Genomic DNA, 16551 nt, shown 5'->3' with positions numbered 1-16551 from the left:
GAAACCTGTCATATCATTTCCAAAAATAGAAATTTGAAACATGCAACTTCGAGAATAGAAAGGCTTCATTATTTGCAATGACTGAAGAAACAAGGAGGCAGCGTTTTAATATCTCTAACCTCATTAGTAGGGTAAAATAAAAATATTCATATTTTCGTTTGTAAGTTTTGGGGTATTTTTTCAATCTAGCTGTCACCACATTATTATTATTATTATTATTATTATTATTATTATTATTATTATTGCTAAGCTACAACCCTAGTTGGAAAAGCAGGATGCTATAAGGCCAGGGGCTCCAACAGGGAAAATAGCCCAGTGAGGAAAGTAAAAAAAAAGGAAAAATAAAACATTTTAAGAAAAGTAACAACATTAAAATAAATATTTCCTATATAAACTATAAAACTTTAACAAACAAGAGGCAAGAGAAATAAGATAGAATAGTGTGGCTGAGTGTACCACAAGCAAGAGACCGCTAATCCAAGACAGGTTAAGACATGGTACAGAGGCTATGGCACTACCCAAGACTAGAGAACAATGGTTTGATTTTGGAGTGTCCTCCTAAAAGAGCTGCTTACCATAGCTAAAAGTTGGATAAATGAAAAAACTCCATATTTTCGATTGTAAGTTTTGGAGTCTTTTGTCGATCTAACTTAGCTTTCCCCACCTTAAGCAATAATAACAGCTCTTGTCTTCTTAGGTACTAGCAAAGAATGAAACAGATCAATTTGTTTGCCTGGAACTAGAAGGTGAAAGATGAATACGAGGTATAATAATATCGTAGCTCCTGTTATTCTGATAGTTTAAGTCCATGATTATCCACCCTTCAAGATTTACTTGTATACGAATAATGACTATAGTCTATTTCTTTTAGCGAGTCATATTTGCACCGACTCGCAACGGTGCCCTTTTAGCTCGGAAAAGTTTCCTGGTCGCTGATTGGTTAGAATTATCTTGTCCAACCAATCAGCGATCAGGAAACTTTTCCGAGCTAAAAGGGCACCGCTGCGAGTCGGTGCAAATCTGCCTCGCTAAAAGAAATGGACTATAGAATCCAGCTGATGAATATGATGATTTCAAATCGATGTTTCATCGTGATATTAATGGTAATAATAACATTAATGATACTGGTATTAATAGTAATAGTTCTGATAATAATTATCAACATCATTTGATAACTGTAACTGATGTTTGAAATTGAATGATAAACAAATACTAAATTGACTTTATCGTAATCTAACATTTATTCAGAACGAATATGGTTTTTTATATTGAAATATACACGTGTTTTTTTTTTTGAGGACTTGGTTGGTATGATACAAACTAATAAATTAATCACATTACGTCAACACATTTACTCCTATAACTTTAGAAATTTATAATTTTTTCTCTCTCTCTCTCTCTCTCTCTCTCTCTCTCTCTCTCTCTGTATCTATATATATATATATATATATATAATATATATATATAAATATATATATATGCAGTATATATATATGTGTATATATATATTTATGTATATATATATATATATATATATATATATATTTATATATATATATATATATACTCTGTATAATTTGATTTGATATCTATAACTTGACACACATGATCTCTCTCTCTCTCTCTCTCTCTCTCTCTCTCTCTATATATATATATATATATATATATATAAAAATATTATATATATATAAAAAATTTATACATATACATACAGTATATATAAAATTCGGTTTCGATAACTATCCACTTTGACATACCCGCTTTCTCTCTCTCTCTCTCTCTCTCTCTCTCTCTCTCTCTCTAATGGTAGCAGCTGAAACAGCAGGAGTTTCGTGCCTTACATCAGGTAAGGCAAATCTGCAACAACAAATCATAGTCCCATCACGAAAAAGGTATCATATATATCGTCTGAAACTTCTTGTCTTTTTTTTGTTTTGTTTTTTTCACAAAGCTTCATGAATATTCCATAAGTTATCGTCCCATCATAATACATCTTTCGAAGTAAAAGCTCAAATATGTTAATCTGAGAGCGAGTGATTCATTTCTCATTCTTACGCTCGGGTTGAGGCAGTTCGTTACAGAGAATTACTACTACTACTACTACCACTACTACTACTACTACTACTACTACTACTACTACTACTACTACTATAAGCCCAAGGGCTCTAACAGGGAAAAATAGCCCAGTAAGGAATGGAAATAAGAAAGTAAATAAACTACATGAGTAATGAATAATTAATGTGAAATGTTTCAAGATCAGTAACAACGTTAAAATAGGTCTTAGACCTATTTTCTTCAAGACACTACTACTACTACTACTACTACTACTACTACTACTATAAGCCCAAGGGCTCTAACAGGGAAAAATAGCCCAGTGAGGAATGGAAATAAGAAAATAAATGAACTACATGAGTAATGAATAATTAATGTGAAATGTTTTAAGATCAGTAACAACGTTAAAATAGGTCTTAGACACGGCATGGTGTTTTCTTCAAGACACTACTACTACTACTACTACTACTACTACTACTATTATTATTATTATTATTATTATTATTATTACTAGCTAAGCTTTAACCTTAGTTGGAAAAACATTATGTTATAAGCCCAAGGGCTCCAACAGGGAAAAATAGCCGAGTGAGGAAAGGAAACAAGGAAATAAATAAACAAGAGAAATTTTAGTAATCAAAATAAAATATTTTAAGATCATTAACAACATTAAAGTAGATATATCATATATAAACTATAAAAACTTCATAAAAAAAGAGGAAGAGAAACAAGATTGAATAGCATGTACGATTGTACCCTCAAGCAAGAGAACTCTAACCCAAGAGAGTAAAAACCACGGAATAGAGGCCATGGCACTACCCAAGATTAGAGAACAATGGCTTTGATTTTGAGGTTTGCCTCTCCTAGAAGAGCTAATTACCAGAAGTAAAGAGTCCCCTTCTATTCATGAACTATAGTCCATTTCTTTTAGCGATGCATATTTGCACCGACTCGCAGCGGTGCCCTTTTAGCTCGGAAAAGTTTCCGGATCGCTGATTGGTTAGAATTATCTTGTCCAACCAATCAGCGATCCGGAAACTTTTCCGAGCTAAAAGGGCACCGCTGCGAGTCGGTGCAAATCTGCATCGCTAAAAGAAATGGACTATAGATCTTATTCTTTGCGGGTTACGCAAGATAATATGATGTTTAATCAAATGTTAATATGTGCTCTACAGGTTTCAGCGATTACTTTGTACGGTACGTGCTGGTGAGCACCTTCATATTTAGTTTGTTTTTAAATAGCAAAGATGGGAATTAGTTATAATGAACTGCTAAGACTGGGAATTATGTTTAATGAACAGGTAATAAGTCTTTTAAGATTTTCGGTGATCAATCTATTCTGAAGAAGTGTTTTAATTGTTTCATTCTACCTTGTTTTGAGTATTGTTCTCCTGTCTGGTGTTCAGCTGCTGATTCTCATCTAAATTTGTTGGACAGAAACTTACGGTCTATTAAATTTCCTATTCCTGATCTAGATATTAATCTTTGGCACCGTCGTTCAATTAGTTCATTATGCATGTTGCTTAAGATTTTTCATAACTCGGAGCATCCTTTACATTCAGTTCTCCCTGTACAATTCTATCCTGTTCGTAATACTAGACAGGCAGTTAATTCTAATAGCCAGGCCTTCTCATGAAGCTCGATACTACACAGTAGTTAAGAAGTTTTATTCCAGCTGTTACCAAGTTGTGGAATGATCTTTCTAATCGGGTAGTTGAATCAGTAGAACTTCAAAAGTTCAAAGTTAGAGCAAATGTTTTAATGTTGACCAGGCTGACATGAGTCTTTTTATAGTTTATATATGACATCTGTTTCTGACGTTAATAGTTTATATAGGACATATATATTTTGACGTTGTTACTGTTTTTAGAAGAATTTATTGTTAATTTGTTCCCATCATTTATTTATTTCCTTATTTCCTTTCCTCACTGGACTATTTTTCCCTATTGGACCCCTTGAGCTAATAGCATCTTGCTTTTCCAGCCAGGTTTGTGGCTTGGCTAGTAATAATAATAATAATAATAATAATAATAATAATAATAATAATGATAATATTGCTTTAAGTCTTGGGGGTGTTCCATGAGAAACTATTTTGTATATGCGTAGGTGTGTGTTTGTATATATGTATATTTAAGGCTGTATGTTTGTGTAGCAGTATATACAGTTCTGCCACACGAATGGGACATGTTTTATTGTAAATAAATTATATATGAAAAAAAACCACACTAAAATAGTCCTGAATTTTAAACGTTAGAGAGGGCAATGTGACTTTTTTACAAATAAATGGAAAGATGTAGAACATTGTATGCAATATTGTATGGCATTCGAAAAGGTCAGATAATCGCTTCTTTTAGTTTTAGTCTCCTTTGAAATAATCTAGGGAAGGAGAAGGAAGGCCCCGTTGTCATAGTTTTATTTGTCTCTTATTTTTACATGTAAACAGAAACTCCAAAAATCAGATGATGTATGTTAAGAATTCAATCGAGAGATTTTAGGGAGCAATATATTTTTTTTCTATTCTCTTCCGAATAATTCCTAAATATCTAAATAAATTTTTTTTATATGAAAATGTTTTAAGAGACCTAATTCTTTTCTGTGTTCCTATGAGAGAGACTGAGAAGATAAGCCTCCTTCCGAAAGAGATACAGAATATAAATCTAATTTGAACCAATTTAATTAAATTCGATTTCAAAGGATTGAAGATCGCTCAATGCCTTTGGTGACAGTGAGCTAGAGACTGACTGTATACATTCGATCAGCGGCCCAAGCCACCTCTCCGCCCAAGCTAGGACGAGGGAGGACCAGGCAATGGCTGCTAGTAATTCAGTAGGTAGACCTATAGGCTTCCCTAAACCCACATCCTTAGCTCACAAGGATAGTGAGGTTGCAGACACTACAATAATCTATCGAACATGAGCGGGTCTCGAACCCTAGTCCAGCAGATTACTATAGTCCATTTCTTTTAGCGAGGCAGATTTACACAGACTCGCAGCGGTGCCCTTTTAGCTCGGAAAAGTTTCCTGGTCGCTGATTGGTTGAACAGGATAATTCTAACCAATCAGCGATCAGGAAACTTTTCCGAGCTAAAAGGGCACCGCTGCGAGTCGGTGCAAATCTGCCTCGCTAAAAGAAATGGACTATAGGTAGGGAAGTTTCCAATATGCTACCAGAATTCAATCGAAATACAAAGTTTTATTTATATCCAAGGTAGAAACCACAGACACTGATCACATGGTAACAAATTTTGATGTTGAAAGGCAGACTAGAATGGCGAGAACGCACTTTTACCAAACAGAGTTGGAAAAACAATTGGAAAATGAAGTTGGAAAAAAAATTGGAAAATGAAGTTGGAAAAAAAAATTGGAAAATGAAGTTGGAAAAAAAATTGGAAAATGAAGTTGGAAAAAAAATGGAAAATGAAGTTGGAAAATAAATTGGAAAATGAAGTTGGAAAAAAATGGAAAAGGAAGTTGGAAAAAAAATTGGAAAATGAAGTTGGAAAAAAAAAGGAAAATGAAGTTGGAAAAAAATGGAAAATGAAGTTGGAAAAAAAATTGGAAAATGAAGTTGGAAAAAAAATTGGAAAATGAAGTTGGAAAAAAATTGGAAAATGAAGTTGGAAAAAAAATTGGAAAATGAAGTTGGAAAAAAAATTGGAAAATGAAGTTGGAAAAAAAATTGGAAAATGAAGTTGGAAAAAAAATTGGAAAATGAAGTTGGAAAAAAAAAATGGAAAATGAAAGGGCGGGAAAATAATGTAAAAGACAGGAGCCAAAATCACAGTTTTGAGATATTTACCTCTGCCATAATTTTTTTTCTGATTTCTATAAACTTGTTTTAGAAAAAAAAAAAAACTTTCATCAGTTAGTTTTATTCAGAATTACTTTCTCTCTCTCTCTCTCTCTCTCTCTCTCTCTCTCTCTCTCCTATTTATATATATATATATATATATATATATATAATGTTAATTTTACACATTTTAACCTGTGTGTACATATATATAAGCCATAAATACCTCTTAATAGCGAATTCTCTCTACTTCGGGATCATGGATCCAATTGAGATTCTAATCTTGGACCACCTCGACATACACATTCTCTCCTTTTCTCACATCTTTCCTGACATTAACAATATGAGGATTCAGCCGCCTATACATTAGTTAAATAAACGATGGGAGTTCAGTACATTCTTATTTAAACCGGACTACAAAGGAAAGGATAAGAGAAAATCAGGATTTTTCAACTCTTCAGGTCCAGGTTCAGGTTCTGGGGTGAGGCATAGCCTTTACAACGGCGCCTAACTCGTTGAGTTTATTCAAACCAGCCAAGATGGCGTACCTCGGACTGGTATTCTCATTAACAGTCGGCCATTATTTTCGATTTCATTATTCGTATCTTTTCCATCTCTCACCAAAAAAAATCAAAGATACTCATTAGAGAGAGAGAGAGAGAGAGAGAGAGAGAGAGAGAGAGAGAGAGACCTAAGTATTCCAGTCTTTCAAATTTGCCTCTACGTATTCCATATCACAGATTTTTACTTGAATTAGGAGAGTAAGTATTACGGGAGCGAGAGAGAGAGAGAGAGAGAGAGAGAGAGAGAGAGAGAGACTGACTTAAGTATTCCAGTCTTTCAAATTTGCATCTTTACGTATTCCATATTACATATTTTTACTGGAATTGGGAGAGTAAGTGTCATGGGGGCTGGGGGAGAGAGAGAGAGAGAGAGAGAGAGAGAGAGAGAGACTTTAGCATTAAAATCTTTCGAATGTACATCTTTACGTATTCCATATCTCACATATTTTTACTTGAATTTGGAAATGAGGTGTTTCGAGGGCTGAGAGAGAGAGAGAGAGAGAGAGAGAGAGAGAGACTTAAGTATTCCAGTCTTTCAAATTTGCATCTTTACGTATTCCATCTCTCTCATATTTTTACTTGAATTAGGAAATTGGGTATTTCGAGGGCTGAGAGAGAGAGAGAGAGAGAGAGAGAGAGAGAGGAGACTTAAATATTCCAGTCTTTCAAATTTGCATCTTTACTTATTCCATCTCCCACAGAATTTTACTTGAATTAGGAGAGCAAGTATTACGGGCTGGGGAGAGAGAGAGAGAGAGAGGAGAGAGAGAGAGAGAGAGGGGGGGGATGTTGGCAAATTTAGATTTTGCATTGTTCTTCTCACTTCCTTTTATGGCTCTCATGTTCTTCTTCCTCACGAAAAACAAAGGGTTTTGGGTCACGTGACTTTGGTCTGTTTTTCTTTTCTTCTCTTGTCTTTCCTTTTTGTCATTATCACCACCATCAACCATTTTGGTCATCATCCTTTGAGTTCCCATGAAAATATCTCTCTCTCTCTCTCTCTCTCTCTCTCTCTCTCACACACACTTTTCATCACCTTCCTCACCTTTGAGTTCACATGAATCTCTCTCTCTCTCTCTCTCTCTCTCTCTCTCTCTCTCAATTTTCATCATCTTCACCACCCTTTGAGCTCACATAAATTTCTCTCTCTCTCTCTCTCCTCTCTCTCTCTCTCTCTGTGCCACACCCTTTCTCACGCCCATAACCCCACCCATCCAACCCCTCCCCCACCAATCACGCCAGCACTGTCTAGCTACTCCCACCCCACCCCCCACCCATCTTCATAACCCATTCTTTCTTCAATGTCGGTGAAGCATAAAGAAACTTTGTCATGGGTTTTTGGGTTCGACTGAACCCCCCCACCCCCCACCCCCCATTGCCACCCATGATCTGCAACCCCAGTGGGTTACCAAGAGAAGGAAAGTAAGAAGGAAAATGAGAAGGATAAATGGCAAGGAATACACGAAGATAGAAGAAAGGGAAGGATAGACAGAGGAGAGAACTCCATTTTTGTATTTTAACTCGGTTTTTTTTGCTTTATAATCTTTTATCTCTTGTCATCTATCCTTATCTGTTCCTTTTGTGTTCTGGCCAGAGCATTTGTCTTGGAGGAGCTGATATAAGTTAGTATCAAAATCCCTGGGAAAAGTTTCGGATAGTTTTCTCGTTTTTAAAAATTTCAAAGTTTTTTTTTTTTTTTTTTTTTTTTTTTTTTTTTTCCTCAAGTTTTATATCTTTGTTGTACATCAGCACAGTTTTTTCATACCATTGTCTTACATCTTCACCCTCATTTTTTCTTTCTAACTTTATTGTCCATCTTCAGTTTATCTTCTGTTTTATCCATTTTCTTATTCTCTACTATTTTTTTTTCAGGTCGTTGTCCTTTCTAAAATGGCTTTCAAAAGGCTTTTTTTCAAAGGTTTTAAAAGGCTTATTTCCACGTTGTTGTTTTTGTTATTAAATTATATGTAGGAAAATAGTCAATGCATTTATTTTCTCATTACTTTAATTGCTGTTGTTAATCTATAGATAGGATAACAGTATTGGTATTACTGGTATGATTACAGCAGTTTCTACTACTACTACTACTACTACTACTACTACTACTACTACTACTACTACTAATAATAATAATAATAATAATAATAACAATAATAATAATAATAATAATAACAATAATAATAATAATCAATATTATTATTGTTGTTACCATTATTATAATCAATATCACTGTTATTATAATTACTATTATGTCAGTAATAATAAGGTAAAAATTAAAATAATATAAATACTATATAAAGGGAATGTTAAAAAAAACCCTTAATATTAGACACTAAAAATATTTGATTTGTGAATTGATTTATTGTTAACTTGTTCTCATCATTAATTTATTTCCTTATTTCCTTTCCTCACTGGGCTATTTTTCCCTATTGGAGCCCTTGGGCTTATAGCATCTCGCTTTTCCAACTAGGGTTGTAGCTTGGCTGGTGATAGTAATGATAATTGAGAAATATAATTCAACTGGGATAATGATTGAAATGAGATTCAAAAATATCGAAAAATTAATATTTTTCAATCATTTTTCTCACGGCAGTGGGGAGTTCTATTTAGGCTACAATCGTTCCTCCCTCGCGGGCGTCTCCTGGTATCACCTCATCCATCCAGAGAATATGAAGGAGGCGCAGACGAAGCACAGACTCAGTAAGTATGTACAGTTAGCTACAGAAGTCCCTGACGTTGTGGTTGCCTGTTGATAACGTCCTTGCCTGGTTATCACCATACTGGGATGCAAGTCACACTCAAACTAGTTCCTTTGGTTGCTGCAACCTCACCCATGGGAGCTAAGGATGGGGTAGTTGTTGGGTCTATGTGCTGAGTCATCAGCAACCATTGCCTGGCCCTGTCTTGTCCTAGCTTAGGTGGGGAGAGGGCTTGGGCGCTGATCATATGTATATATATGGTAAGTCTCTAGGGCATTGTTCTGCTTGCTAGGGCAATGTTACTGTCCCTTGCCTTTGCCATTCATGAGTGGCCTTTGAACCTAAACACCTCGCTCCTGTCACAACCTTACTTTGCGTCGAGTAACCAAACAGATGGTGTTTATCGGCTTGGTTATTTACTGCAAAAGCACTATCTGGTTGGTTACTAACTGCAAAGTGTTTTTGCAGCGAGTAACCAGACAGATAATGCTTTTGCAGCGAGTAACCAGTTAGTGTTTTCACGGCGAGTAACCGAACAGTTAGTGTAGGAAGAGAAAGTGGGTTGGGCTCAAGACAGGAACTCGCCGCGCAGTAAGGGTATGGCTTGGTGCACTTCTTCAGAGCGAGATGTATGAAGAATTCATGTGTCCAACTATATGAGGTATCTCATTATTCCAAACACTGAAAGGAAGTTATTTGAGGTGTAGTAGTATACAGGCATACATGAGCTTAGACACGGTATTCAAGAATAATGTATGATGGTAAGATTGTTTGTTGTTGTTTGTTTATCTGCTCATAAATGGCAGTGGCAAGGGACAGTGACATTGCCATAGCAAGCAGGACAATGCCCTAGAGACTGACCATTTATGCATAGTATCAGCGCCCAAGCCCCCTCTCCATCCAAGCTAGGAACAGGAGGGCCAGCCAATGGATGTTGATGATTCCCCCAAACCCCCTTCCTTAGCTCCCAAAGATGGTGAGGTTGCAGCCACCAAAGAACCTAACGAGTTTGAGCGGGATTCAAACCTCAATCTGGTGATTACCAGTCAGGGACGTTACCAAATATGCCACCACAAGTGAGTCACAGAATCAAGAATGGTAGCAGGATATGGGGAAGAGACTTGAAATGTTTGTTGGAGACAAGATGGAAATGTAAGAAGGGAAAGTAACTGGTTTGATGTATAAGTGTGTTAAATAGGGGAATGTTATGTTGGTAGATTAACACAATACCACAGCTCAGCTGACAATCACGTTCTCCATGATGACTGCGTTCGCCAAAGTGTTATAGCTCTAAGGAAATCAAGGGAATATGTACTAACCTATGGTAATGCCACGTATCATGCTTACCCTAAGGTAACATTGAAAAATAATCATAATTACCTTAAAGGGAAAATGGACTGTTTCCTAGAAAGATTACATAGAGGAAACTCCATTGGCAAGACTAAGAATGTATAGACTAAATAATGAAATAATCAATTAATAGGTGGCCATATTGTATACATGTACTGTTATGACTGTGCGGCTGTTCAACATCTTTATAGATGGAATGATGTAGGATGTTAGAGAAAGGACATTGGATGTACAGTAATCGTAAAGTTGTGGGATAAAAAAGTTGTTATGAATAGGATGTGAAAGTGTTGATATTTGTAGATGATAATATGGTGATGGGGAATAGTGAGTAGAAACTGCAAAAATCAGTAAGGGTTTGAAAGCTTAGAAACTTGATGGTAAATGTGTAATGTTGAAGATAAATAGAAAACAGGAAATGAGGCAATACATGGTAGAAGAATAACATCAGTTGATATGTATATTGACCTAAATATGTCGGATGATGGCAAGATGGGAGAAGCAATTAGTCACAAAATAGGTGTAGAAAGAAAGATAACCAATGAATGCAAAAGACTGAGAAGAGCCTTTAATTGTCTGAAAAAGCCAAAACTTGAAAGTATGAAAGATTTTCTGAATCAACTCTGTTGAATGGAAATTGAAGTGTTGTTGATAAGGGCAAAAGAAAGAAAAAGGTTGAATTGTATATTCATCATATACAGAGTAAAAGGTTCTGACCGGATGAGAAATATGGAGGTATGTAGAAATACTTGAAAGGCTAGTATAGGTGTTTGGGTTGGTAGGAGAGGAAGTCTATAAAAAGTCGGAGAAAAAGGAAAAGCTTAATTTTCTTGGAAGCACTGTAGAGCATGCAAGATAAGAGTGAATGGTGCAGTTAGTGTAGGGATTCAATATGTTGCTGATGAGCTTTCTATATGGGTGCATGAATCTGCTAATGTTATGGTAGTTTTACATCACATGGCGTCATTGACCGTGCTGTATGCGTGGGAAAATGGCATATATGTAGTTTTTACTCTCTTCAAAGTCAGTTAATGTTGCATTACTTACCCCTCTGTCAGTGGGTAGGCCTACTGGTGAATCCTGTGTAAAAAAAAAAGAAAAAAGCCTCGGGCTAGAAACTTTGTTCAGTTACAGAGTGGCTTAGAAGAAGGATGGGCACATTGGCTTCTGATTTTGAGCTAAAACTTGTAATAGAAAATGACTTCATGCTGAAAATGAAAATAAACTTCATACTCTCTTGCTCTTCAGTTACTGCAAGCGAGCAAGACCGTTCTTGCATCTTATTACTACGACTTCAGGCTGCTGGAGGGGCTTGGCGATGGGTCCACTGCGTTCTCCAGGTAAAAGATGGAGCTGATTCCTCCCAGCAAGCCCCACTCGCTGCTCTCGCTGGTCCTCCACCTGTAGCAAGTGGCCCCGTAAACAGTAGTGCAAGCAGCAGTAGCAGCTCCACCACTAGCAGCAGTAGCAGTAGCAGCTCCACTACTAGTAGCAGTAGCAGCAGCAGCAGTAGTGCAGGATCAACTCAACAGCCTGTGATTGTGGCCACAAATCAGGTGCTTGGAGATCGTGAGGCAGCAGTGCTTAGAGCTAATTCTTGGCTCTACCACTACTATTCGATGCAGTCCAAATTGCAATATGGATTGGCTTACGACGCACATGCACAGAGAGTTCATGCCTACTACCCACAAGTTATGACATATCAAGTTAGTATCGACATTCATTCTAAAGTTCACTGCTATTAGTTTTTATTTCTTTTTAAGTAGATTTCATATTAGAATTTTCTTTCTCCTTTGCTTTCCTCTTAAATCTTGATGCGGGATAAACAGGTATCTAGTATCTGGAAAAAAAAAAATGTTTCATTACAATACCATTGTAGAGTGGTGTTTCAAATGATTTTGCAGACTTTTCTCTATTGTAAACTATCCCGTTACACAAGTATCACTATATTTAAAGGTGAAATTGTGGTAATCCTAGTAATTTAAATGTAATGGCAAGGAAATTTCAATTGCCTGGAGCTGAGGAATATTGTTGTATTGTTTCATAGATGAATTTCAAGTATAAACGACAATAATGTTTGCCTTTCAGGTATCAATATTCTTACAGTTGGTTTTACAACTACAATGGGATATTAAGAACCCATTAGTCTACTCTCAGAAGTGTTAACAGTTTTGTCCTAAAAACCAATAACCTTATCTTTTCATGTATAGAGTGACCCAGGAGCTGCCTACATGAATTCCTCAGCCCTGAATGGCACCCACTATCATCAGCCATACGCTCCAGCGGCTGCACATGCGCCTTACTCCTTAACGACACCTTCTGCTTATGCACACCTCCAACATTATCACCATCACTATTCCGTCCGTCTCCAACACGGCCTGGACTACACGCGAGACGCTGCATGGGGTTACTACGACACCAACCATACCGCCAACACACCTTCATCTTCTTCTTCGTCATCCTCCTCAATGACACATGGCCACGTTTCCTCCCGAAGCAGTAGGTCGTCAGAGTCTCCGACTGAAACCAAGAGGAGGTCATCACCAGCCACCCCTTCGGTTACTCACAGTATCTCTGAAGGCAGTGGTGGATCAGGGGTGGGAGGTGTGGCTGTGGCAACTCCAGTAGCAGTACGGGCTGCTCCTGCGGGAGTACACAAGGGTGCTTCCTCACCTGAACTGGAACACCTCGATGTACCCTGGAAGGCCTCGCCAACGCAGGAAGTGCCCGATTACCCAGAGTATTCATCCTACGTTACTCCTCCTTATTCGGCAGCCACTCCTACGAAACATCATGTCTTCTCTTTCGATCCTAACGACCCAAGGGACGCCCACACGCACCAGGACCAACACGTGCCTTCAGGGCCTGCAGATCCCAGAGATGCTCCTTGGTATTCCCATGCCTTCGTCAGGTAAATAAGCTGGTATACTGAAGGTTGCATTTCATATCAGAATTTCACTGTTTATCAGTGAGGAATTTCTATTATCTATAGTATATATATTGTTTAGAGAGAGAGAGAGAGAGAGAGAGAGAGAGAGAGAGAGAGAGAGAGAGAGAGAGAGAGAGAGAGAGAGAGAGAGAGAATCACAATCACCAGCAGTCACCAATGTGATAGCGCACTTTAAGGTAATGCAAGGCTAAGGAAATGGCAATTAGAATGACCATTTACCAAACTGTCATGATAATTAAGAACGCTGTGGATCAGAACCAATATCTTAAAACCAAATGTACATAAGTAATAAAACTACTATTAGCTGCTTTACCTAGAAGACCCTTGCCTACTCAAATAATGCAGATTTAGTAGTAATAAATGTAAAATCATGTTTTTTATGATACTGAGAGGTTTATATGCCACTTTCTGTTATATCTGTATTATTTAAGCAATTCCTTGTTTAAGATAGGCCTTGATTACTCTAATAGTACAATACATTGGGAAATTATTTTAATAGTTATATTTGATTTATTAGTTAAATAGTCTAGGGTAATTTCTCAGAAGTAATTCTCAATTTGCTAAAAATAGACAATGAGGCATTTCCATGTAATCACAATTTCAAATATTTAAATGTAATGAATTGGTAAAAAGGATTTCATATATTCCATAATTGTAATCATCTTTATTGTGTTATAACCAAGCTGCTATTCTCAGCGCAGTGAGAAAAGGTCGATATGGAAGGTCACCTGGTTTTAATCTGATCTCCCCTCTTGCCATATCTCCAACCCCTCTCCACCTTCTCTCTCTCTCTCTCTCTCTCTCTCTCTCTCTCTCTCTCTCTCTCTCTCTCTCTCTCTCTCTCATCTCTCTCTCTCTCTCTCTTGTGTATTTCCAAAATTGTACCCGAAATTATTAACTTTTATTCCACACTACCGCTGAGGTAAAATTCAAGGTGTGTTTTCTGTTTAAAGGTTTCCCATAATCCAAAACGTGCCATATGAGCGGTGACCATTACCCTGCTTCATAGCCAAGCTAAGGTAGTTGTCTACAATGGGAATGAGTGCTTCTTGGATGAAAAGGTAAATAAAAGAGAAAGATAATTTAAGAACTACACCAATTTGTATATATATATATATATATATATATATAGAGAGAGAGAGAGAGAGAGAGAGAGAGAGTGTTTGTGTAAGGGGAAGGGGATGGAGAGCGGGTCAGTGGACTGTGGAGACGTGGCAACAGTGGGGGAATCCGTTTCAAACCAGATGCGCTCCCCTATCGGCCCTTTCTTACAATGTTGAGAATAGTAGCAGCATTCTACATCTACTATGTGTCTATGATAACTCAATATCGTGTTATCAAAGTTGTTCTCTTCTTTCTCGTAAGTTTTTATTCAATTTTTAAGAATTTAGTTCTTTTTGTTGATTTAGAAGAATATTAAATAATGTAATTCCTGTTTCTATTTCAGGTGATCATACAAAGGCTGCCCATGACTGGATGCCCTGAATTATTCTTTCGTGATTTGTGTTTTTGTGAAGAAGATGGCCCAGATTTTGAGTTTAATCAAAGCCATTGAAAAGAGACATGTTTTTTCACCATAATTATAACTTTCAACTGTCATCAATGGTGTATTGTATGGTGAAACAAGTTTGCAATTTCAAACAGATGTTTGAATGACAGTTTGATGTTCAGTTTGGAACCAGAGTGAGACTTCCTTCCTTCATTGTGGTACTAGGGCTCCTGTAAGTCCTTATTATAGTTCCTTTGTTTAATGAAACAACGCTGTGTCGAGTTTATTTATATATTGTAATTCAACGAACCAATTATCCATAACATTTCGCATCTTTACCATTACAATCATAATCCATAGTAGAACATTCTTTGTTTCATACGATTTTTAACAGTTTTTAGACCTATACTCAATTTTTATTAATGAGGCGCATTTGCACTGACTCACAGCGGTGCCCTTTTGGCTCGGAAAATTGTCCTGCTATCTGATTGATTAGAATGATCTTGTTCAACCAATCAGCGATCAGGAAAGTTATCCTAACCAAAAGGGCACCCTGCAAGTCTGTGCAAATCTGCCTCACTAAAAACAACTGACTATAGCTACGCGCTACTTTTCTATTAGGAAACACTGCAATTGGGTAGGATTGCTTTAGAGTTTGTTTTTTTATCAAAACACGTGAAACCTGCTTTAATGTTCAGTATATATATATATATATATATATATATATATATATATATATATATATATATATATGTATATATATATATATACTTTATATATATATATATATATATATATATATATATATATATATATCTTATATATATATATATATATATATATATATATATATATATACTGCTTATATGTGTGTATATATATACTGTTTATATATATATGTATATATATATATATATATATATATATACATATATATATATATATATATATATATATATATATATATATATATATATAACTACGATCCATATTTTTCATCTACATGAATCAAACAGAAAACTTTCTCTGTTCGTCACGAATTGTAGTTCAGGCAATTGACTTTATTCGCCCCAAAATATGTGAAACAATGCTACTAAAAATAACGTTTGAATCAAGTGTAGTAAATTGAAAATAGGTGAGTGAGTTGTATAGAAATTGTAAAATAAGATGAATGCTTTTTCTTGTTCAAATTATGCTACATCGAACTTTCAAATGGGCTCCAAACTTTCCACTGGGCTCCACAGGGCAATAGAAGAGTTGGAAGACCTAGACCTACATGGATGAGAACTATGAAGCGTGAAGTAGATGATGAATGGGGAGGTATTGATTTAAAAGCTCCAGATAGACACGACTGGCGAAATCTAGGCCTACATGGATGACTATGAAGCGTGAAGTAGATGATGAGTGGAGAAGTATTGATTTAAAATCTCAAGATAGAGACGACTTGCGAAAGCTAACTAAGGGCCTTTGCATCAATAGGCGTAGGAAATGACGATAATGAGTTCCTAATAAATGCCCAACGACAATGTATTCATCTGCTAGTTCTGAATAAATATTGAAGGATATCTCTATGGTAAAATTTTCTAAAACCAGCATAGATATTATCATTATTATTATTATTATTATTATTATTATTATTATTATTATTATTACTTGCTAAGCTAC

The 16551-nt window shown here is 36.1% G+C and overlaps 1 pseudogene; it reads left to right on the top strand.

Annotated features, from left to right (window-relative positions):
* The window catches only part of LOC137640033 (single-minded homolog 1-like), an 82403-nt pseudogene extending 67026 nt beyond the window's left edge, over window positions 1–15377 (top strand).
* The last annotated feature ends 1174 nt before the right edge of the window (window positions 15378–16551 follow it).

Source organism: Palaemon carinicauda, chromosome 1, assembly GCF_036898095.1.
Source record: "Palaemon carinicauda isolate YSFRI2023 chromosome 1, ASM3689809v2, whole genome shotgun sequence".
NCBI classification, from domain to species: Eukaryota; Metazoa; Arthropoda; class Malacostraca; order Decapoda; family Palaemonidae; genus Palaemon; species Palaemon carinicauda.
The sequence above is the reverse complement of the archived record's forward strand: the minus strand, read 5'-3'. Positions and strand labels throughout refer to the sequence as shown.